Here is a 22,994-nt window from a genome sequence, read left to right as displayed (position 1 = left end):
GAGTTAACACCTGGAGCAAAAACATTTTAAGTGTTGGCACATAAATTAAAAAAAAAAATTCTTTTTCCTTCTCTCATGTGAGCTTTGAAGGCAATTTTTTGTTTATGTAGACTCTTATTTTTTATTCTTGTTCATGTATATTTCCATTATGGTATAATTTAGTCAGATTAAAAAAAAACCCACCCACTTTTCCAGGTTTTTATGCTGTTGTTTTCTCTGAAAATCCTATTTATTTTTAGTGACTTCTAGTCTACTGTGAACAAATATGGAAGAAAATAAATGCACTGACTGAAGGCAGACTAAAGATGACCAGATGAAGGTAGAGTACGGCTACTCAGCTGCAGGCAGTATTTTCCTGAAAGACATATACTTCTTGTAGGTACAGAAAGCTGTCAGCAAGAAGCCGCTAACATGCTCCTAAATATTGATGTAAGAGAGCACAGCAGCAAGGGGATTAGGAGACTGGCTTTAAAGCGTAAGCTTGCAGCAAGAAGACAACTATGACTCATACATCTGTGCTGTCCTCAATGCATTTAGCACTGTAATCAACAGTATATATGTTTGTCATTTTTCCATCAGGTAAACCAGAAAAGCTCTAGTCACATTTTCCACTCACCTGCTTTTCGAATTCTGTAAGATCAGTATGTTCCGCAGTTATTTTAGATTCAGCAGTACTTCCTCTCAGTTCATATTAAAGTAGTTTCCCAGTGACTGCAGTCTGGGAACATATTTTCTGCCTTGTCTGGGCTTCTGTGTGTAAATTTTAATTAAAATCTACAGAGCAGCTGGCTAAAGTCCTACACTCTCTCTATATCTTTGCATTATTAATAGATAAATACAAATATTAGTATTGCGTGTTTTAAACCTAGTTTCCTAAGGAAGTTTATTTGACTTATGTTTCCCATTCAGCCCTAAAAGGTTTTGATCCCTTTTTAAACTTGACAGGACAGTAGAGATACCAAAGATACACAGCTGCTGCAAGCATCGTGAGCCTTGAGGAGGGGTAGGAAGTGACGAATTGTCAGCAGAGCTGGAGCCTGCCCCTCCACGGCAGAGGCCCCAGCAGGCACCGGGCAGTTGTGTGTGCAGTTGGGTCTGATGGACATGGGAAGGACCAACAGCCAAATATGTTGCTTCTTGCTTTTCTGCTGGCCAAGGACGATGGAGAGGACTGAGAGCGCTGTCAGGGCAACGGGCAGCGGCACTGCGGGTGGAGGAAGAGGAGATGATGGCAGGCGTGGTGGTGAGGGTGCTGTCTGGCGGGACCGGAGAGGGATGTAGCACGCTAACCTTGGAATATCACAGGCAATGGGATGCATTTCTGCAGGAAAATAGGGTTTGGTTGATGTGTTGCTTAAGGGATACATGTGTTTAAAACCTTTCGTTTGAAAGGAATAAGAAGTTATTTTTTATTTTAATTAAATCACTGAAAAGCTACGTAGCCACCTGCGGTTTTTCCTTGTTTTTTTATTGATTAGGCTTCTTTCTCCAATCAAAAAAGAAACATAAATAGGAGCTTGAATTTCTACGAGTTGATTAATTTCCCATTTTGCTTGAAAAATTATTCCTAACCCTCTGAATTTTCTTCTTTTTTTTTTTTTAACCAACTTAAGATCTATTTTGCTTGTTGTAATTTCATTGATGATATATTGGTGAAAAATTAAAACAGAATGCCTGCCATATCAGTTCAGACCAGGTAGCAGGGGGTTAATTTCCACTTCCAAATTTACTTGAAAGTATGTATGTTAATAAAACATTTACAGCTGATGATTGGTCCACTGTTCAGTATTGAGCTTCATGCAGAGGTTCCTTGCCAACAGCGTAAATATTTGAATATTGTAAATGCTACATCTGATACTTACTCATTGCCTGTACTGGGATATAATCAGCAGGATTGTTTGGATCCAGGTCAGAGCTTGTTAAAGTGTATTAGCTTTCACACTCTAAATCACATTAGCAGTATAAATAACACATTTGTATGCTACAAGGCATAAAGTAGGAAGCAAACAGTACTTTGGATGCTTTGGTACCTCAGTTACTACTTTACCGTTTTGTAGTAATAGGGAAAGTAAATCCTCTTGAGACGATGAATGCTTAAAATTAAGGCTCTAGAATAGTATTTAGAAGACTTTTTCCTGCTCTTGAATTTGTCACCGCTTCTGCATTTGACCTTTGGGCAAGATAATTAGAGCTTTGCTCTGTGTGTTTAATTCATTGTCTGTGAAGTGGTGATAACGTTATATACGGCTAGTAGGAGGTAAAAGCATTCATGTTTGTAATGGTTTGAAATACCACGGTAAAAAAAGACAGTGGAGGGTAAGCAAATGTGTAGAGCTGTTTTTCTCCCAAAATGTCTTTTTTCACCTGGTTCTGCCTGAAACACAGCTATTTTCCTTCCCCACCAGACCTAGTATTTAGGGGATCAGTATGAATGTGATTCTGGCCGAAATCCTACAGTAAATACATAGAGTCATCTGTAGTCTACCTCTGGCTCCAGGCAGGACTGGCTCCAAAGCTAGATCAAGCTGCTCAGGAGTTTATCCAAGCATGTTTTGCAAATCTCCAAGGATGGAGATTCCCCATCCTCTCTGGGCAACTTGTGCCAGTGCTCAGACACTCTTGTGGAGGTGAATCTTTTCCTTTTGTCCACTTACAATTTCCCTTGTTCCAGCCCATGAGTATTGTCTCTGCTCCTTTCTTCATGCACCTCTGAGAAGACTCTGACTCCTTTTTCTCTGCAACACCCCTTTGGGTAGAAGAACACAGCAATCAGATCCTCCCAAGCCTTCTCTTCCTTTTTAAGCTATCCATTTTGGCTTTTAGAGAAATTTGGGGTGGGAGGTGCTTTTAGGTTTGATGGTTTTTTAGCTCTGATGAAATAAACTATGTTGAAATAGAAAAGAAAGTTAAAAATATCTGCAAACAAGATTTTTTTTTTTTTTCCAAAATTCTGGAAAGAAGTAACCCTATCATGAATCCTCGTTTTTAAAAAGTGATGTGTCATAATTTCACTCACAGCAGAATCACAGTTACTCGGAGTCCAGCACAGTACTTGGGTGGTGGGGTGTGTTACATTAGCATTAGATTTTTTATATCAAGAATGAAATAAGTGCAAAAATTCTACTCGGTGTTAACAATAAATAATCTCAAGAAAGGTACTGTCACAGCAAAGTGATGCCAGCGAGGCCTTACACTTAGCTGACCTGTTAACGCAGAGCTTGGAGAATAGGCAGACCGTGCCAAAATTCTCTCATACTTCTTCCTCCTCTTCTTTGGTGGCAGAATATGCACAATGGAGGGACACAAAGCATCCTGAAGTGTTTGTGGCCAGGTTTACAGTAACCCTTGAAAACTGATTTCCAAAACCTGTAACTTCAACCTCATGCTGTTCTGAGGTAGCCAATTACTGTTGCGCCTTGTCTCCATCAAGCCTATATTCATTAATGGTAGTTAAACACGTTTTTGCGTATGTTTAACAACATAAGATAGGTATGAAATGTATAGCCTAGAGAAAGAAGACATTCAGTCAACAAACATAGGGCAAGGAAATGTTCACCTCATACTGAGTCAAGGAGTTGTCAATAGGCTACAGAAGTACAGACGTGTCACCCAATCTGCCAAAACAGCATATGTAACCTTTAAGATACAAAGCAGTCCTTAATTTAATGAGAATATCTGCTATCTTCTCAATAAATTAGAAGAAAATTTACTTTTGAAGAAAAAGACTGAAAAAGCTCTTCAGCAGTACTGGAGAGAGACTGCTTACAAAGCTAGGGTGTGTCACATCTAGGATCTTCCTTCTGATACAGCCTAAAATGTAAGAAGATCATAGGTATGATGAATCACCTTAAGAAAACATCTACAATTGTTTGGATGAATACAGGAGGTAGGACAGCCACCATTTTGCATAAGAAAATTAAATATGTTTTTTCTTTCATTTCTTCAGGTGTGTCATATGTAAATACTCATGACTTCCTGGTCTACTGAGGTTGTTTAAAATAAATAATTTCAACCTCTTCCTGTCTTTTTAACGTGAGTGCAGTTTGAGCTGAACGGCCTTTTGATGTCAGTGGCCAACTACATGCTGTTCTCCATCCAGGAGCGATGGAGAAGACAGCTGCAGTTCTGGACAAGGAATGATTAGAGGACGGTTAGCACGGACCAAACCATCTGACATGTCTGTGGAATAGCATTTGCACACAGGCATCACATGCATTACAATAACAAAAGTCTTTGTTGATAAAAGCTGAGTATTAGTGTAGTTGTCAATTCACACATAGCAAGACCAATGAAGGTGTTCTGTCCTTCTGTGTAATGAACAACCTGTCTCTTATTCACTTCTTGGCAGATAAATCATTCCTAAACAAAGAATACATCATCATGGAAAAGCTGATCTGTTCTTTTGTCATTCTGCTTGCATGCCCGCCTAAGTGGTAAATTGTTTTTAGAAAGAGAGGACTGCCTCAGCCATTTTTTGTGACTGTCAATAACAAAACTGACACAATGAGGAACTTTACATTTGGACATTACACCTGAGTATTGAAATCAGGAACTGAAGCCAAGCGTTCCGTTCAAATTCTGAATTATACTAAATGTAACCACATTAGATTTCTTTAATCTTTGAATTCTGTGATAAAAGCTACGTAATTAATCAGTAACTTCTGTGATGATAGCCATGTTCTAGAGTGTTCATTCAACCTTATGTCATACATGATCACAATCCCACTGCATTAACAACACTTTGTATTTGCTTATTTACCAACTGGATTTGTCTGCAAGTCCAAAAAGCTCTATTCAAAATAGACTTCTATACTCACTTAGCAAAGTGATAAAAGAAGATTGGGTTTTGAGGTAGCAATTTAGTCATCTGGGCCAAAAACTTAGTTGAAGCTTTAAAACTTTGTTAAAAACAGATATACAAAAGAGAGGGAGCATACATTTCCTTGTATTGGAAAGTTCTAGGCAGGTACTGCTATATAACCAGCTACTTTGTTCAAGGAAATTATGATTGCCTTTCATCATCTACAGCAAGGGAGTGTGCACTATGGCCACTTGAGAATTGCACAGTGCTGCTTAGTGATTATCAAGTAATGGCTGATTGCTTTTGCTAATGGGTTTGCTTTTGATGTTGTTTTTCGTGTCACGTCACTTCACATGCAGCATTTTGAAGTGTTTTGCTGAACAGGAGAAGAATGTTAAATAAAACCTGTCCTAGAATTCTATTGTTTGTGAATGTCGGAGGTGTCAGCTATAGGAGGGATACAGGCACTACACTACACCTCTGCCATCGTCATCACAGAAGGAATGATAGAAAAATCACAAAAAAAAAAAAAATAGAGAGCTTAGAATTCTGTAGTTCTTCAAAGAACAAATAATTACTTGGCTCTTATCGTGTTTCTTCTTGCTATTTGATATCAAGCTATTAATACTCCACGAGCTAGTTTTCATTTTTGAATTTTATCTTGCTGCACTACAAGTAATTCTCCAGTGAGCATTCACGGTTACTGCTCATGTACTGAAGGCTGATATTTATTTACATAAAATCCATAGTTTCTTTCTGCTTTAAGGGATATTCTGTGAAACTGATTTAAGTATCGATTGTGTATGGTACTAATTGTGTTTCACTTTCTTTTATGTATTATGGCAACAATTTTACATAGAGCTTCTGGTCTATGTATTTACTCTTTGTTTTTATTTCATAAACACTTTGGTCTATTTCAGCATGACTGAAGATATTTCTGTCAGGACAGTTTCTTCATAGTAATAATCTCTTGTTCTGGAACATCCTGGAACATTTTTCATTAAAATAACTGGCCATATTAAACATATTAAAATATGTTGGCCTCTTCAGAACTGATAGAGTTTGTCCCATGTGTTTGATGGATCAAATAAAATATGATATTTTACTGAAATACATTTATGTTTGAGAATAAAGTTGAACAAAACCATATTGGCAAATTGAAGTTCTGCCTTAGAAACTCGGGCATTTTTTCCAATATCTCATGTGTTTTAAGTTACTTTCTTAAACTCATGCTTTAGAAATTAGCTTGGATTTATTTGTAAATTTTGATTATTTTTTTTTCTATGTGGGGATTGCATTGGAGAATAAAAAAAAATTAAGATTAACTTCAAGAGATAAATTAAATGGGGAGGATACAGAAAATGTTTGCAAATACCTTAGACTTAGGACAAATATGGGACATTCATCTTCCATCACAAGATGTAGAAAAGATATGTGCATGTATATTTATTCACATATCTGCACAGCTGATGAATGATTGGAAGATACAGCAAACAGCTATGTGTGAAATATAGCAAATTTTGAACTGTGTGAATGAACCAAAACTTCCAAGCAATTTTGTGGTCTCAGAAAATTGCTAAACTAGGCTTCCCAGCATCACATGTAAGCCTGGTTGCTGTCTCTTTTGAAATACCTGTGATTTTACTTGAAATATTCAAGGCTTCTTCCCAGCATAGCTAGTGCTCCCAAAGAGTTCTTCTGTGTCAGAAGATAACACAAGATAAAGCATGGTGTTCAGGTAAAGGTCAATTTTTTTCATATACTGTTCTGCATTTTTGGGAGGTGCTGAGGGTTGATATTCTTGGTTGAGTTAATCCTTGGGTTAGTTTGTAATAGTGTCTAGTCTTTAACACTTTCAAACTTAGCCTTATGCTGTTTACTAACAGTTACACAGAAATGTGGGAAAACACACTTAAAATACATGATGCTATTCTGACCAGATGTGATGACTACGAGAGGCCATGTGTCAGCAGGAGGCAGAGTGGGGCCTGGCTGGGGACACCATTGCCAGTGTAGCACTAGAGAGCTGTACGTGTGCTTGGGAATAGGGAGAAAAAGGTTGTTTCCCGCTAGACCCAAGCCTCTTTATAGTCCATCCAGATGCTTTGGCAAAGAGCCTTCAGCAACACTTTCATCCAAGCAAGTACAAGCCTTCATTGTCCTGAAAGGACCCCTTAGGGAGCCTTTGGAGGAGACCAGCACACACATAGGCATATCAGTAGCACAGCAGGCTTTGTTCTCAGCAATCAAATACAGAGAATAAGGATGCATAGACATTGTCAGTCAGTCCTAAAACAGTGCTGCTCCTGCTCCTTGATGCTGGTACTGCTTTGAGTGTGAGAGGAGTCTGGCTCCTCTTGAGGCCTGTGCTGGTCCTTGGGGGTCTCAGGCTGAGTAACTTAAGCCAGATCTCTCCTTCAACAGCTGTATATGCCCTCCCTGCCCAACTGCAGGCTTTCCATCTTCACCGTAATCTGACGGGAGAAGAAAAGGTCCAGAGGCTCTAAATAGAAAAATGATAAGTGAAGCAGAAAACCAGATGAACCCAAAATGCAGTAGCCGGTGTCTGCTGGCAGGCCAGGAGTTAGGGCGTTCACTTGAAGTCCTATCTTCCAGTTTCATGATTGCTTCGAAGGATATGGTCCTATATCTGCAACCTCCTCAAAGGGTGTTTTAACAGCCTACGTTTTATTCTGGGGAAGAAAGGTGCTACCAATTTATTTTGATGAACCTGATCCACCTTGTATAAAACAACATCTCTGGAAAAAGTACTGATGTCTGCATGTCCAGTCTTATGAATGAATATCATAGTCAACAGGTTTATTACTTTTTTCTCTTTCTTACATGTATTTAATTAACGAACACTCAAGTTTGCTATTTCAAGTAGAATTGCTCAGTACGAGACTGAAAGTACTGCCTTCTCCTTGTCCCAGTGTACTTCATATAGGATCTGGGGTGGGAATATTTTAGAGACATATGTACATGTTTAAATCCTCTTTTGGGGGGGGGGGGGGGGGGGGGAAGAACTTTGGCCTTGCTGTTCCATCATTAAGCATTAGCTGCTGAACTGAATAACACATTTCATTTCCTCCAGAATGCCTGTAAATACAAAACCAATTTTCTTTCTCTGCCAAATATAATTAAAAATTGTGGATCATTCTGGGAGAACTGAAGCCACAGTAGTTTGTAAAAATAGATTCACAGGAATTCTTTTTTATAGTTCTTGCCATGCTGTTACTGAATGCACGTGGAGAAAGTACTGAATATAATTCATTTTATGTAGACCAAAAGGTACAGTCTCTGAAGCTAATTATACAGTGAAAATCTTTGTGCCAAAGGAAATTACTTATTTGCACAGTGTTAATAGCCATATTTAGAACAGTGCTAGTATTGGAAAGAATTACTTCTTTGCACTTTTGCAAATTCAGGAAGGTTTCTACATCGATCATAGGATGATAGGAGTATTCTGGTCAGGAATGACATCAGGAGGTCATCCAGTCCAACCTACTACTCAAAAAGGGTCAGCTATGAGGTCAGACCAGCTATTTAAGGCTTTACCCAGACTGGCCTAGAAAATGTCCAAGGATGAAGACTGCATAACCTCTCCGGGCAGCATGATCCACTGCCTGACTGTCTTCATGCTGGAAAAGTGTCTTCCTATATCCAGTCTGAATCTCTCTTGTTTCAACTTATGCCCATTGTCTCTTGTCCTGCTGGCACACACCACTGTGAAAAGCCTGCTTCCATCTTCTTGATGACCTCCTTGCAGGTTTTAGAAGGCTGCTATTAGGTGTGCGTCCCACCCCAAGCCACCTTCTCTCCAGGCTGAACAAGCTCTGCTCCCTCAGCCTCTTCTCCGAAGGTAAGTGCTCCAGCCCCTGGAGCCCTCTGCAGAGTATGTTCCAGTTTATTAATGTCTGTCTTGCATTAGTGGGCCCAAAACTGAGTGCAGTGTTTGAGATGCAGTCTAATGAATGTTGAGTAGAAGGAGATAACAGTTTTGCTCAATCTAATAGGTATACTCCTATTAATACGCTCCATGGTACAGTTGGCCTGCCTGGCTGCCAGAGCACACTGCTGGCTCTTGTTCAGCTTGCTACTACCAAGACTCCCATTCCAGCAAAGCTGCTCCCCAGCCAGAACATCACCAGCCTGTATTATTGCAAGTGGTTTTTCCTTCCCAGGTACAGGATTTGTTGAATGTCATAAGGTTCCTCCCAGCCCCTCCCTGCACCCTGTCAAGGTCCTTCTGAATGGTAGCCCTGCCCTCGAGCATGTCAAGGATGCTGGAGTCTGCTACCCTTCTCAACCACAGATCCCTAGGCATTCAAGCTAATGATTTTACTTCCCATCTATGCTATTTGTGGTGGAAGCGTATAAAAATGGAAAAGAAACAATATGTCATAACAACAGGAAAAAGGAAAGTAGTACATCTGAAATAACAAACATGGAACAAACACATGCTTAGTTGAAGTGAGCAGTTGAACCATCTTCTCTTGGCACAACAAATGTGACAGCAAGTGAATATAAAACTAAGAATGTAAAATTGTTCAGTTACAAGCAGAACTAAATCCCTCAGGCAATATGCTTTTTCTCTAGGATAGCTGCCATCTTTATGAACCATTTTCATCCTTCACACCTGAATGTAGACAGTCTGTGAGGAATCTAATACCCTCATTTCTGTGCCATCTAAACAGAGAATTCTAGGACATTGCTTGTCCAGAAGCCATTCAGTAATAAAACAAGTAGATAACAGAAACATATAAATGATTGTTCATGAAACTTACTCATATCTATGCATGAAAGTATTTATGTATTTTTAAACAACAACATTATGGGTAAGTTTGTCATGATATAGCAAACAACTTATTGTAATATCTTCTGATAAATGTTTTCAAATTTTTCATTAGCATTGAAGTTTACAACCAATTCCTATAAGTTGGAGATTATTTTCTACTTGGAGGATTCCTGGAAGTTTGATACAGGAACTAAAAATGAATAAGAGAAGAACAAGTGGCAGGAAACTTCTGAAAGGAGTGGCATATATTGGGTTGAGCTGGTTGAAGAAGATTATTAAATAACAAATTCTGACCGGTATTTACTGGCCAGTTTGCTTTGGAGGACTTTCTTTCCAACCGAGTACCAATATATCAGAACTGACAGAGTGACAAGTGTACAAGAATCAGCATCCATTAATTTTAGCATTGATGTAGGCTTTCATTTTATGATAGGCTTTCTTTGCAATAATTTTAATATGGAAAAAAAATAATTCTGTACTTTGTAGCTGGCTGCTGCTGAAGTCTCACACCCAGAGAATCTGCAGACTTGCAGGTGCCGAGCTGGGGTACTAGGACACAGGCTGAAGGGCTGTGTAATAAAACTCTTATGGACACTTTTGAAGCCCCTAAACCAAAAACAGTTCATCTAAATATGAAGATATGGACAATGATATACTAATATTAAAAATCTCAAAGCTGAGACAAAATACAATGAAGTGTCAGTAATAGGTAAGTTCAGCAAATAATGCCTTGATAATGTAGATAATTTCTCCTGGAAAAAAACAAGTTTGAAGGGAAAATCTCTGCTCATAAGACATAAGCAAACCTTGCTGTGGTATGAACAACTAAGGTACTTGTCATTCTCAAAAAATTTATGCTAACTGTGCTGCTGATGGCATCACTTATCTTTTTATACATATTCAGGCTTAACTCTCAGTCCTTTGGAGTAAACCAGAGAGTTTTAAACTCAACTGTTTCCCATCCCTACAACCACACACAGGACGTCCTTTTGTTCTGCTCTGTTCTCATGCTCTGGAACAGATTCTTCCCAACAGGGATTACCAGCTGGCTGGCAAAAGTCATCAGCAAAGATTACTTATTTGTGTTGGGTTTGTGTGGTAAGGTTTTGGTTGCGGGGGGAGCTACAGGGGTGGCTTCTGTGAGAGGCTGCTAGAAGCTCCCCCTGTGTCTGACAGAGCCAATGCCAGCCGGCTCTAAGACGGGCCCGCCGCTGGCCAAGGCCAAGCCAATCAGCGCCTCTGTGATAACATATTTAAGAAGGAAAAAACAGTCAGAGAGAGCTTTTGCAGCCGGAGAGAGGAGTGAGAAGATGTAAGAAACTCTGCAGACACCAAGGTCAGTGCAGAAGGAGGGGGAGGAGGTGCTCCAGGCGCCGGAGCAGAGATCCCCCTGCAGCCCGTGGTGAAGACCATGGTGAAGCAGGCTGTCCCCCTGCAGCCCATGGAGGAAGGATGAGGGGGTGTAGAGATTCCACCTGCAGCCTGTGGAGGACCCAATGCTGGAGCAGGTGGAGGCACCTGAAGGAGGCTGTGGCCCCGTGGGAAGCCCATGCTGGAGCAAGCTCCTGGCCGGACTGGTGGACCCATGGAGAGAGGAGCCCATGCCAGGGCAGGTTTGCTGGCAGGACTTGTGACCCCATGGGGGACCCATGCTGGAGCAGTTTGCTCCTGAAGGTCTGCACCCCATGGAAGAGACCACGCTGGAGCAGTTTGTGAAGGACTGCAGCCCGTGGGAGAGACTCACATTGGAGAAGTTCGTGAAGGACTGTCTCCCATGGGAGGGAGTCCATGTTGGAGCAGGGGAACGATGAGAGGAGTCCTCCCCCTGAGGATGAAGAAGCGGCAGAAACACCATGAGATGAACGGACCGTAACCCCCATTCCCCGTCCCCCTGTGCCTCTGAGGGGGGCAGAGGTTGAAGCCGGGAGTGAAGTTGAGCCTGGGAAGATGGGAGGGGTGGGGGGAGGTGTTTTAAGAGTTGATTTTATTCCTCATTCCTCTACTCTGTTTTGCTTAGTAATAAATTAGATGAATTCCCTCTCTAAGTTCAGTCTGTTTTGCTTGTGACGATAATTAGTGAGTGATCTCTCCCTGTCCTTATCTCAACCCACAAGCGTTTCGTTATACCTTTTCTCCCCTGTCTAGTGAAGGAGGTCAGTGATAGAGCGGCTCTGGTGGGCACCTGGCCCCCAGCCAGGGTCAACCCACCACATTATTATTATTTGCTTGTAAGATTAAATCCTGTATATTTTTACTGTTAGAGTCATAATGGCTTTAGAAAATGTAAGTTTACAGCACTGGTCAACTCACTCCCCCTTTTCCTATTCCTTTTGTCATTACATTTGTGGAATTCTACCTTATCTTAGATTTCAGTCTCGTTCTTTCACTCAGTGTGTGCTAAATACTGCACAAAATTAGGCTCAGTACTGTCTGAGGAAGTTAGGACTGCTCTTTCCATATGTACTAGAACCCAAGCACATCTGTTATAGCCAAATATCACTGACTCTCCATCCCCATCCTTCCTTCATGTATCATATCATATCACCTCACACGAGACATGTGGGGGCAGAAATTAATTAGATTATCTGTATTTAAATCTTTTTTATTGAGCCTAGTTCAATAGTGTAGAAAAGTGCCAAACAACATTGAATTAGTCATTGGTAAGGTTCATTTGAAATAACACATACTTAAAAGTTTAAATTTCACCAGATGAACCATCAAAAAGAAGCTAAAAAAAAATAATGTGGAAAGCAAGATAGAAATAACTCAACATGGTGCAAAATTCTTTTTTAGAAAATATATGAAGTCTAAGAAAATCTATAGTCTACAAAGACCACCATTAGATTACATAGGATGCGATCTATTGAGCTCTTTAAAATAGATTTATGAAATAAAATACCTCTTGTATTTTTCTTATAAAGAAACCAAAGAGGATTCTTTCTGGCTTCCTATTATTGGATTGTTATTTAGATAAATATTTTATTCCCTTCATAGTTATAAATATTGGTGTGCTAAAATGATTTAATAACCCTTTCTGCTTGCAAGGGATCCTGTCTCCATGTGAGTATTATGCACTCTGCATTCATCATTTTGTAATCTACTCCTTAACCTCTTTGTGACAGAAACCCTTTGGGTGCCATACAATTTAAGGGAATTCTCAAACCTGAATTAGATACCAGTTTAGCCATAAAATGCGTGGGCAGCATTATGCACCTGAGAAATGTTAGCAGAAGCCAAAACAGTAAGCCAGAAGTAATTTTCATCAGCTACCAAGAAATGCCAAGGAGAGTGATGAGACCTTGGAGCCTAACATCAAGACTGACTGCTTCTGTAGTTTGAAGGCTTTTCTTTCAGGAAATGTTGTGTTGACGAGATGACTTCCAGAGGTGCCTCCCAACCAATATTATTCTATGCATCTATGATTCTATGACTCCACATGGAGGGAGGGACTTGTTACTGTGACTTCAGCCTTTGTGTCATATTAATGACAAAAATCTGGAATCCAGTTTGTATCTGTGGTGTCGGATGGATCAGCTGCAGCTGCTGCTCTGGCCAGGGTGCGCAGAGGCCTAAGAGAGCATTCATGCTTGGCGTGTGGAACGCACACACTGGCACCGGCACCAGCACATCCACTTCTGAGACCCCACCACCAGTCAGTAAGAGCTAGTCTGAGCTTGGCAAGAGCTCACACAATGGGCATGGTTGCGATAAATGTCCTCCATCCTCTTTACCTTTGCCTTTGCCTGCTTCCCAGCCACCTGCAGTATCTGCAGCAGCTTGCTAAGGTGCTCGTAGGGCTCAGCCAGCTCTGCTAAGTCAGATGAGCAGTGCAGACCGCCACCGATGGTAGAGTTGGGACAGGTGAAAAGAAGCTCTGTCTTGGCTTCTAAACAATATTTAAAGCAAGAGAATGAATTGAGGCTGCAATAAATTCAGTATGCAGAGACAGTCTGGGTGGCTGGTACAAACCAGTGTGTAATGAAGAATCCGAGGAAAGTATGAATCTGGTGAGCTAAAGGTTTGCCTTTACAATGGCTGGAAGAAGGCAGAGAAAATCTATTTTTGACAGATATGAGGGAAGATTGAAGGTCATGGATGTTCATGCAGGAAGTGCAGTTACTTGGCCATTACCACAAAGGTATGGATGGCCTCATACCTCTTCCTTCCCTGTCACCAGCTCAGATACCTAGGGAAAGAATATAGGAATACATAAAACGTAGTGATAAATGCCCCAAATACTCTTCCAGCATCAAGGATTTACAGCTTGGGGACTTCCTAGTGTGGAAGTGACTTCTCCATATTCTACCACTCTATGGATTTCTCTCTCTTACACCATCTTGTGTCCCTTCAAGGTTATACAAATGGTTAGCTCTCACCAACAGCTGGCAAGGAGTTTCATAGTTTAACAGTGTGAAGAAACTCTTCCTTTGGTTTGAACCTGCTACCTACGAGCCTTACTTGGTGGCTCCTAGCCTTTTTTTGGTAGAAGCAGCATCCTCTCTCTCCCCAGACTGTTTTGATTTCATAGGCTTTTTATGTACCTTTTCCATGACCTCAGTCACCTCCATCCTAAATTGAAGAGTCCTTGCCTAGTTTTTCTCATACAGAGGCTTTCCATACCTTTTATCCTCACCATTGACTTTGTCCATATGTTTTCCAATCCTGCTATGGCCTTTTTGTGGTGAAGGAGTAGAGGAAGAAGTTGGCAAGAAACAATTTTAGAACTGCATGGCAGTGGCATTACAGTATCTTTTATTGTCTATTCTTTTCCTAATAATTTATTAGCACTCACCATGGGTTTTGGCCATCACTGAGCACTGATCTGATGTTTCCATGGAACTATTCATTTTCATGAAAGAGACAACTCTATAATATGCAAAACAAAAAAGCATTAAAATTTGTTAAGAGGGAGTGCTGTATGTTAATGGAATTTGTTTAGATCAGTCTAGATGATAACCAGAAAAAAAATGTTCTGTATGGTTTTGTTTCTTGAGGGAAAAGCTGTAGGATTTATGCAGGCAATAAGGAAAATTCTGTAAACAGAATTCTCAAACTAGGAAAGTAAAGAATCCTGTACTTTTGGGGTCGAGAAATGCTGTGGGGAAGAGAGATGACCCAGAAACCCCATGGATCATTTTTGCCCTATTTACATGGAACTATGTCATTTAAAATAGGCAAAAAGTTGAATCACATTTTCTAAATTCATGTAAGAGAGTCTCAACACCAAATAAATTTAATTGCAGGAGATTTTCTCTTTGGGTTTTGTGTTTGTTTGGTTTTAGCAATTTGATCTGCAATTTTGTTCCAGGAAAATCCCATTGTTTTTCCATGCCTTATAATCTACTGGCTTAAATATATGTCAGCTCTATGAAAGGAGGCAAGAACTTGGGCTTAATACTTTGAACTGTAACCTGGAAGATTGGTGTTATATTACTTCTATAATCTTAGTCATTGAGACTGTCTGATCCCTTTATCTATGAAATAGAGGCAAAAATGAGAGTGAACAAAACTTTTTCTATCAGTAGGAATTTTGATGGTCTACTGATGTGTACTTTCACAGATGATTCTTTGACAACATTTTTTTTTATTTTTAATCCTCCAAAACTGGGAAATAAACAACAGAATATGCTTCCAAAACTTCATTTAGAAACTGGAAATGGGAAAACTTCCTTTAATGCTATGGAACAAAAGAAAGTTTTAGGGGGAAAAAAGGGAGGAAAAAAGTTTTATAACACCTAATAATTTTCTGATCCACTGTACTTTCAATTTTTCATGTACACAATTTCTGTCTTGTCTACTCAGAAAGGGGAAAATACTGTGCTTATATAAAACTCAAAATAACTAGTAAGGTAGATCAAGTTTTATTTATCAAGTGATAAAATTTCTTCACCCTTGAACAGTACAGTGAAGAGCATTAATCTTCACTCAATGGCATGTTATATTCTTCAGTTGGCCACCTGTTTACATGAATGAATATCAATATCACTTCTGTAACAAGAACACTAATCACTACATAGATATCTGTCCTGGATTTAAGAATCCTTGGGTTTGTTCTGCATTCAGTGAAGCAACTAAAAAAGGAGAGATCTTATTTTTCACAGTGCAACCTGCCTGGAGATGCCTATGAGACTCCCAGTGGACTGAAGATACATAAAAAAATCTAGCACCCCAGGTAACTTCTGGGTTACAGAAGACACATCACATCTACAGCCTGATTCTGTCCTCACCCGTTATACTTACAACAAAACTCCAACATTTCAGTGAAGATCTCTTGGCATAAACTCAGAGGAAGGCACTGGTGAAGCCCATCCTGCAGAGAGCACTCTAATGTAAAGGAAATGGGAGATGCAATTACCAAGATCTGTACCTTTGTCCAGTGACTGTGGAAAATAAAAGGATGGTGGTTCCAGGCTGAGAAGCAAAAATGGGGGGAAAAATAGGGTGATTATTCCAGCTTCTACTAGCTTCTACTTTTGATCTGTGAAAGAAACAATCTGGGGACAGTAAAAAAATCATCATTCCTCATTTCATACTTAAGCCTTTTCTTTTTTTTTTTTATGGTTAAGTCTTTCTTTTTTTGTCCTATTCCATTTTTTTTTTCCCTGTGTGCTTACTGTGGATAAGTATTATTGCTCTTTCTATTGTAGCAATGCCCAGAAGCCAAGATAGATGAGAACCCTGATATATTTGGAACTGTACATACAAGTCGTAGGAGCAATTTGTACTTCTAAGCATTCACTTCCCAAAGGGACATAGTAAACAAAGCAGGAAGAGAAAGAGAAAAATGATTGTGGTTTGGTCTTCTCAGAATTACACAGCTGGGTAGTGGAAGAAGCAATAATAGATCAAAAGACGATGGCTGCTATAGACTTTGCAGCATAACAGAACAACTGTAGTGAGTCCAGCAGGGGGCCACTGAGATGGTTGAGGGGATGGAGCTCATGACATGCAGTGAGAAGATGGGAATTCCATTGTTTAGCTTAAAGAGAAGGCTCAAGGGGATCCAGTTCCTGTGTTCTTCTACCCAAAGGGATGTCGTAGAGAAAAAGGAGTCAGAGTCTTCTCAGAGGTGCACGAAGAAAGAAGTGGAGACAATACTCATGGACTGGAACAAGGGAAATTCCAAGTGGACAAAAGAAAAAGATTCACCTTTGCAAGAGTGTCTGAGCGCTGGCACAAGCTGCCCAGAGAGGACAGGGGATCTCCATCCTTGGAGATTTTCAAAACATGCTTGGATAAATTCCTGAGCAGCTTGATCTAGCTTTGAAGTCAGTCCTGCCTGGAGCTGGGGCTGGACTAGAGACGTCTGGAGTTTCCTTCAATCCTGCATCCCTCTATGATTCTGTGTATTCACTGTAGGATTTTGGCCAGAAGCACTTTCACTAGCACAATACTGCTCATTCCCTGAAAACCAGCTCTGGTGGGTTAAGAAAACATCTGTCTCTTAAGCAGGGAATCAGCTGAGAAGACAAGACAGTTTGGGAGAAAAACAACTGTACGCTTTTGCTTACACTCCAGTAGTTATTCTGTGATTTGATATTCATATAGAGGTTTTCCTACAGTCAAACCCACATCCTTTTTTATGGGCCAAAAGGGGTACGATTATGTAGTATCACGTTGTCTTACTGGTTATAATAAGCCTGTCTGACTTTTTATCTCTGAATTGAACCTCTGGTTACGTAGATAAGACAAGTTATGGGTACTCCTGATAGCTAAGACACAAACACTGAAACAATTGCTGTTGTCACCCTCTATTATAACAAACATTTTTCTAAGACATCAGTGAATCTCTTTCTGTTGTGTTTCATGGCGAAACTTACTTTTTTGTCACTGTGTTTCATACAAGCTGCATCTGTAAATGCTTTTTTATTGCAGAATTGGCAGAATCTGGGAGTGAATGCTGAGTAGCTGGAGGTGAAGGGAAATAAAACCTGAATCCTCCTGATTAGAGGAGAAAAACTCTAAAATATTAAGTTGGCATTGAGTAAAAAAAGTCTCCCTTTGAAGTCTTTATTCTTTAACTTTAGTTAATTCATTTTTGGAGAACAGTTAGAAGCCCTTAAGGAAGTGTTGGCATGGTCACTGCAGTGTACAGTTTCTCTACAACTTCCATTAAACAAGTATGGCATACTAATGTGATATATTTGATTCTGCTTTGAATAGATATCCATTTATATGTGCAGATCATTAGCAAATACTATCCCAACAAGAATGCCACAAGATGGGGGTTTTTTTGTTTCAGTAAGGGTTGATTCCTTTAAATACATTTGTTAGTTTTCAGGATGCCCAAGTGAAGGTCCATAGAAATAGACAAGATATTACTTTTCAATAGAGTAAGTGGACAATTAGGTCAGCAATAGTGCCCAAAGAATCTTTAAAAAAAGGTCAGCCCATCCTCAGTTTCTCTAACTAAATGGTTTGCCATAACCCAACATACTTAATATAAAACATTTCACAGTTTTACCTGCTCTGTTAGGCTGTGAGTTGCTGTCTTTAAAATTTCAAAGTGATGTTGATTTCAGTAGACTTTGCATCGGGTCCTCAATCTCTTTAGGAAGAGGCTATTTTAAACATATATGACAGAACAGACTGTAGATTCATGTCTATTAATTTCTCTATTTTTAATCATCAAACAAAAGGGAAAGGGTCAAGCTATCTTGAATGTCCTTGCATTTTAGATTGTGTTTGCATACTTCATATATTTCATATTTGTATATAAATTGCTCCTCAGACAATGTTTCATAGAATTACAAAATGAGCTATAAGTAGTTATTCCCAATAAAACAGAATATGTCATTTATTTATTTATTTCTGCAGAGGAAGACAGTATCTCAATATATTCTTTCCAAAGTAAAATGTTTATTAGAGGTTTTTGTTTGTTTTGTTTTGTTTTGTTTTTTGCTTCTGGCTTTGAAACACAATAACATTTTATTGATCTGTGAACTTCCTGCCATCAGGTGCATCAAGTGAAACATTTGGTCCATAATATTAACTTTACTAGATCTAAGTACTTAGCCAATATTTAGGGCTCTACACACTGTTTTTGTTGGTTTAGATAGTGAAAATAATGACGGAAGGCAGCTTAGACATTTCACGAAAAATATCTCAAAATGGCACATAGTTTTGTTTTCTCATATCACAAAAGTTCTAATTTAGTTTATTTTCTGACAGCTCTGGAGCTCCAGGGACGAAGTTATTTCTCAGAGCCATGCGGTTTTTATGTGCCTGAGGCTGTGGTTATTTTTTGTTCTTCTCTAACAGCTCTTTTGATTGCCTTTTTTCTCTGGTTAATGGTGAATTAGCTTCTGGAAATGTGTGACATAAGTACTTAAGCCCAGTTCTGACAAACTCTTCAGGAAACCCTATTATCTACAGGACAATAGGCTGAACTTCTGAGATACTTGAACTTTTTTATTAGTTTCATCCTAACTTTCCACACGATTTTGACAGTCAGATTTGCTCATCATTTAAGTTTAACTCATAATGGTCCAAAGGACTCATTCAGGTTGAGGGAAGCCTAAGCTGGAATCAGTGCCCTTCCTGGAGAGATTTTCTCCCAAGCCACTCACTAGGCTCCAGGAACTAGTACAATCTAAGAGATGGCTCTCTCACAATTACCTCCTGAAGCACAGGGAACCAAATCCTCAACAATGCACTGAAATCAGGATTTTCAGCTTTTCCTTTCATCAGCCTTCCTGGAGGAAGTATTATGTTCGCATGTCTGTCATGTTAAGGGGAGAACAGCGGTGTTATAGGAGGAGTTCTGATCACATCAAAAGATGGGTTAATAGATTTACTGTCAGTCTATAGAGAACAGCAGTTACTCTACTTGGTTAGATTGCTTGCCAGGATTCAAATAGCGGCTCTGATAAAAGTTTAAGTACTTACATCAAGTATTAATTGAATAAGAAACTGGAATCCAAGTCACCTTCTTCTGACGTGAGAGCCTCTGCTCACAGATTAAAGAATCACATTTCATTCTCTCTTAAATTCAGTAAATTCACAGAATTATAGAAAAATGTGGTATAATGAACAGTTTTGCTGCCTAGGCTACAGCCTACCAAGAAGAGTATCTGTCTTCAATTGTATTTAACATGGCCCGAAAGAGCTCATTTGTCTCTCATTCCTGTGTGTTAGGATCATTCTCTTGTTTATGGTCTGTCCTAATTATGGCTTAATTAAATATACAAAATGCAATATATCCAGAGCTAGCATGAGAAACACTCTTCAGAGAATAGCCTGCACGCCAGTGCCTGGGTTCACATCCATGCCAGAATGAGGCACCATTCTTGATTCTACACTGGTCTTGTCTGCCCTGCATGAGAATCTGAATATCATCAAGTTTTGGCCATCCTGAATACTGATTGTGCAATAACTGCCTGAAATTCTCCAGAATATGTTACCTTTGTTCCAGTGAAGACAATAAAAACTGTTTCCTATGCAGCTTTAAACAGAGCTATCTGCTCACTAGTGGCCCTGAGAAATGAGTGAGATGGAACCATCCAACAGATTCTCTGGAGGCATTAGCACTTGGAGAAGATTGGTCCCTTGGCTCCCACAAGGAGAGTGGGATGGCAGGAGAAGCAGCACTATAGTCAGCAGCGCGATGGGATGTCCTTGATGTACTGATTCCTGCGCCTGGTCTGCTGTAGAACTGAGCTATCCACTGTGTAGGGGTGCGTGTCTGTCTAATGTGTTACCACAGCCAGCTTTGTAACTGCCAGTGTCAGAGAAGAGCCCTTTTAGCATCTAGGGCTAAGAAGATATACGACAATAAAAATGTAAAAAGGCACCTCCTGGGATTCATTTCTGTTTCTCTGTTAGGTGCTCAATTCATATTACTTTTTAGTAAGAGGGCGGTTGGGAACCTGTTCACTTTCCCACTCCCTTTTAAAAGCAGTCCTGATACCTCAGAGAAGAGACATGGACCCCCTCCAGATCCTTTCCGCAGCTGTTAGGTCCCCCCGATTCTGGTTTCATCAATCCCCATGGCCCAGCTGTCCCTGAGGAACTTCAAGAAGAGCGTTGCTGCTGAGCTGGGGAGACAGTGCAATGCAATGGCTCAAAGTAGCAGCAAGAGCATTGGATGCTCTATCAAAATACCAAGTCAGTTATGCCTAGTACGGGAATTTTTAAACTTTAATATATATCGAAGTTGCAAAGGCTCTTGCACATGTGGAAAACTGTGGTTGCTCAGCCAAAAGAATACACACACCATGCCACACACACACAAATATAAGAAGGAAAGTTAGGGGAAGGCATTTTAATTGCTTCTTTGCAATGCTAGTAAATCCTTGACTAAAGAAGTAACGGAAAACCCTCAGTAAAACTGACAGTTACTGTTCCAAGTGTGAAGACAAAAAAATGTTTCACATGCATCAGCAGCCAAAACTGAAAGTTTGGGAAAAGAGAATAACAGGGCTAGTACAGAGTGATACTGTTCTGTCAAATACTAAGAAGACCACTTGTTATGGGGAAAAAAAAATGCAGAATTAATTATTCTTTAGTTAAAGTATTATAAACAAAAAAGCCAAATTCATAGTATAACTCCAGTAAAAGAAAGAGCAGGAAACTCTTTGGATGTGGTGGTCAATCCAGTCTTCCAAACCTGGCACTTCTGTTTTGATAACACATTTCGTCATGCATTTTTTTAATGTTATAGCTGGCTGTATTCCAGGATTGCAAGGCTTGAGTTTCAGTACGATTGGATTCATGGCAATAAAATAAGTGTGTTTTGCAACATGTCACATGTTTTGTGCAAAGTAAATGGGCACTTAAATCATAGTATCTATCTTTGCATCTGGTCAAAGGAGATAACACTGCTATTTGTTAGGCATATGCCATTTGTTATCTGCCCAGACTGTTCACGCAGTCGCTCGTGAATAGATGAGAAAATTTAGCATGGGTGCGCTTATGTCAACAGGCAAAATGGATGTCCTCATGCTAAGTCACTTCTTTGAGGGACTTCCCAAGTCAAAGGTTACATCTGCCTTTTTCATTGTAATTACCTTTGATGGATGATCTTCTGTGGGTTTGTCTAATCACTTTTACAAATGATTTATATTTTTGGCATGTATGTCTTTCTGGGGCAATGGATTCTATAGTTTAATTACACTTTGTGTGGAAGAAGTCTTTTGTTTGCTTCTGATCTACAGCTTGGTAATTTCTTCTGACGTTTTCTTTACAGACCTTGTCATATTGCCTCCCTCAGTTATTTCTTTTCCATGTTGAAAGATCCTAAATTCGCTTAATCTCTGCTTGTATAAAAGCTCTTCATGCATTTGGCTTGTTGTCCTGTGCCCAGCACTTCCAAAAAAGAGATTCTGAATGGGAAGTTGTACATATGTAAAACTAGGAAAATATTTGTCAAAAATTTACCCTGAATAGGCAGTCTGTTGAGGTTGGTGACACAAGCAAGGATAACCTCTAGTTCTCCAAACCTAAACTGGTTTGCCTGAATGAAACTTCTTTTCTCCCTACAAATCTTTCTTCGCTGACTTCAGTAGCTGCAATGAATCAGTGCTGCCTTTCCCGCTGCACAGCCCCAAGTCAGCCCGTCACCTAAATAAGGCACAGATCGTGTGGCTGAAGCATAGACCTATGCCTAAAAAAGGTCTACAAGAATTCTTACTGGAAGCTATCAGATCAAAGTTGCAGAGATAAGAAATGCCAGGATTAAGATAAACTTTTGTCTGCTTGACTGTGGTGTGTGCAAGTTCTACGTTTTCTTCTCTTCCAATAGAAACTGGAACCTCCTCAAGAAAAATCCATATTAGATTCACAGAAAGATATAGATTAGAAGACACTTCTGCTGGTCTTCCATCCAGCCTTCTGCTCCAAGCAAGTGCAATGTTGAAGCTAAAACAGGTTGCTCAAGCCAATGTCCAGACAAGTCTTAGGCTATTTTCAGTGATGGAAATTTCACCATCTCTCTTGGAAATCTGTTCCACTGCTCAACTAGCTTCACTGCAAAATATCTTTTCTAGTATCTGAATTGTGATGGCTCATCAGTAACGTGCGTGATAAGCAGTTTGGAATTTTAAATTTTTTTCAGAGGTCCCTTTTAATTGTCCCAAAAGAGTGACTGGCAAGAAAAACAGTTGTTGTCCTCTTTGTTGATTTAACCACTGAAGAGGCATGCTCTACCAGTGGCCTTTACACCTATTTTGACATTATTTATACTGGTCAGAGATCTTAAGTCCTGTTCAACCTTTCACCTTTTTCTGCACCTTTGTCCTTTGGTGTTAGTATACTCTGGCCCATGACCTCATAACACTTATTCCTGGCTCTCCTATCATCTCTTCCCAGCTCTTTTTCATTTTATTCCGGTTCTCCCATACCCTTTGGGTTTTTTCCCAATTTCAGTGTCCCTGATCAGGCCATTATTCCTGGGTT

The sequence above is a fragment of the Grus americana genome, chromosome 2 (genome assembly GCF_028858705.1).
Source record: "Grus americana isolate bGruAme1 chromosome 2, bGruAme1.mat, whole genome shotgun sequence".
Lineage (NCBI taxonomy): Eukaryota > Metazoa > Chordata > Aves > Gruiformes > Gruidae > Grus > Grus americana.
The sequence above is the reverse complement of the archived record's forward strand: the minus strand, read 5'-3'. Positions refer to the sequence as shown.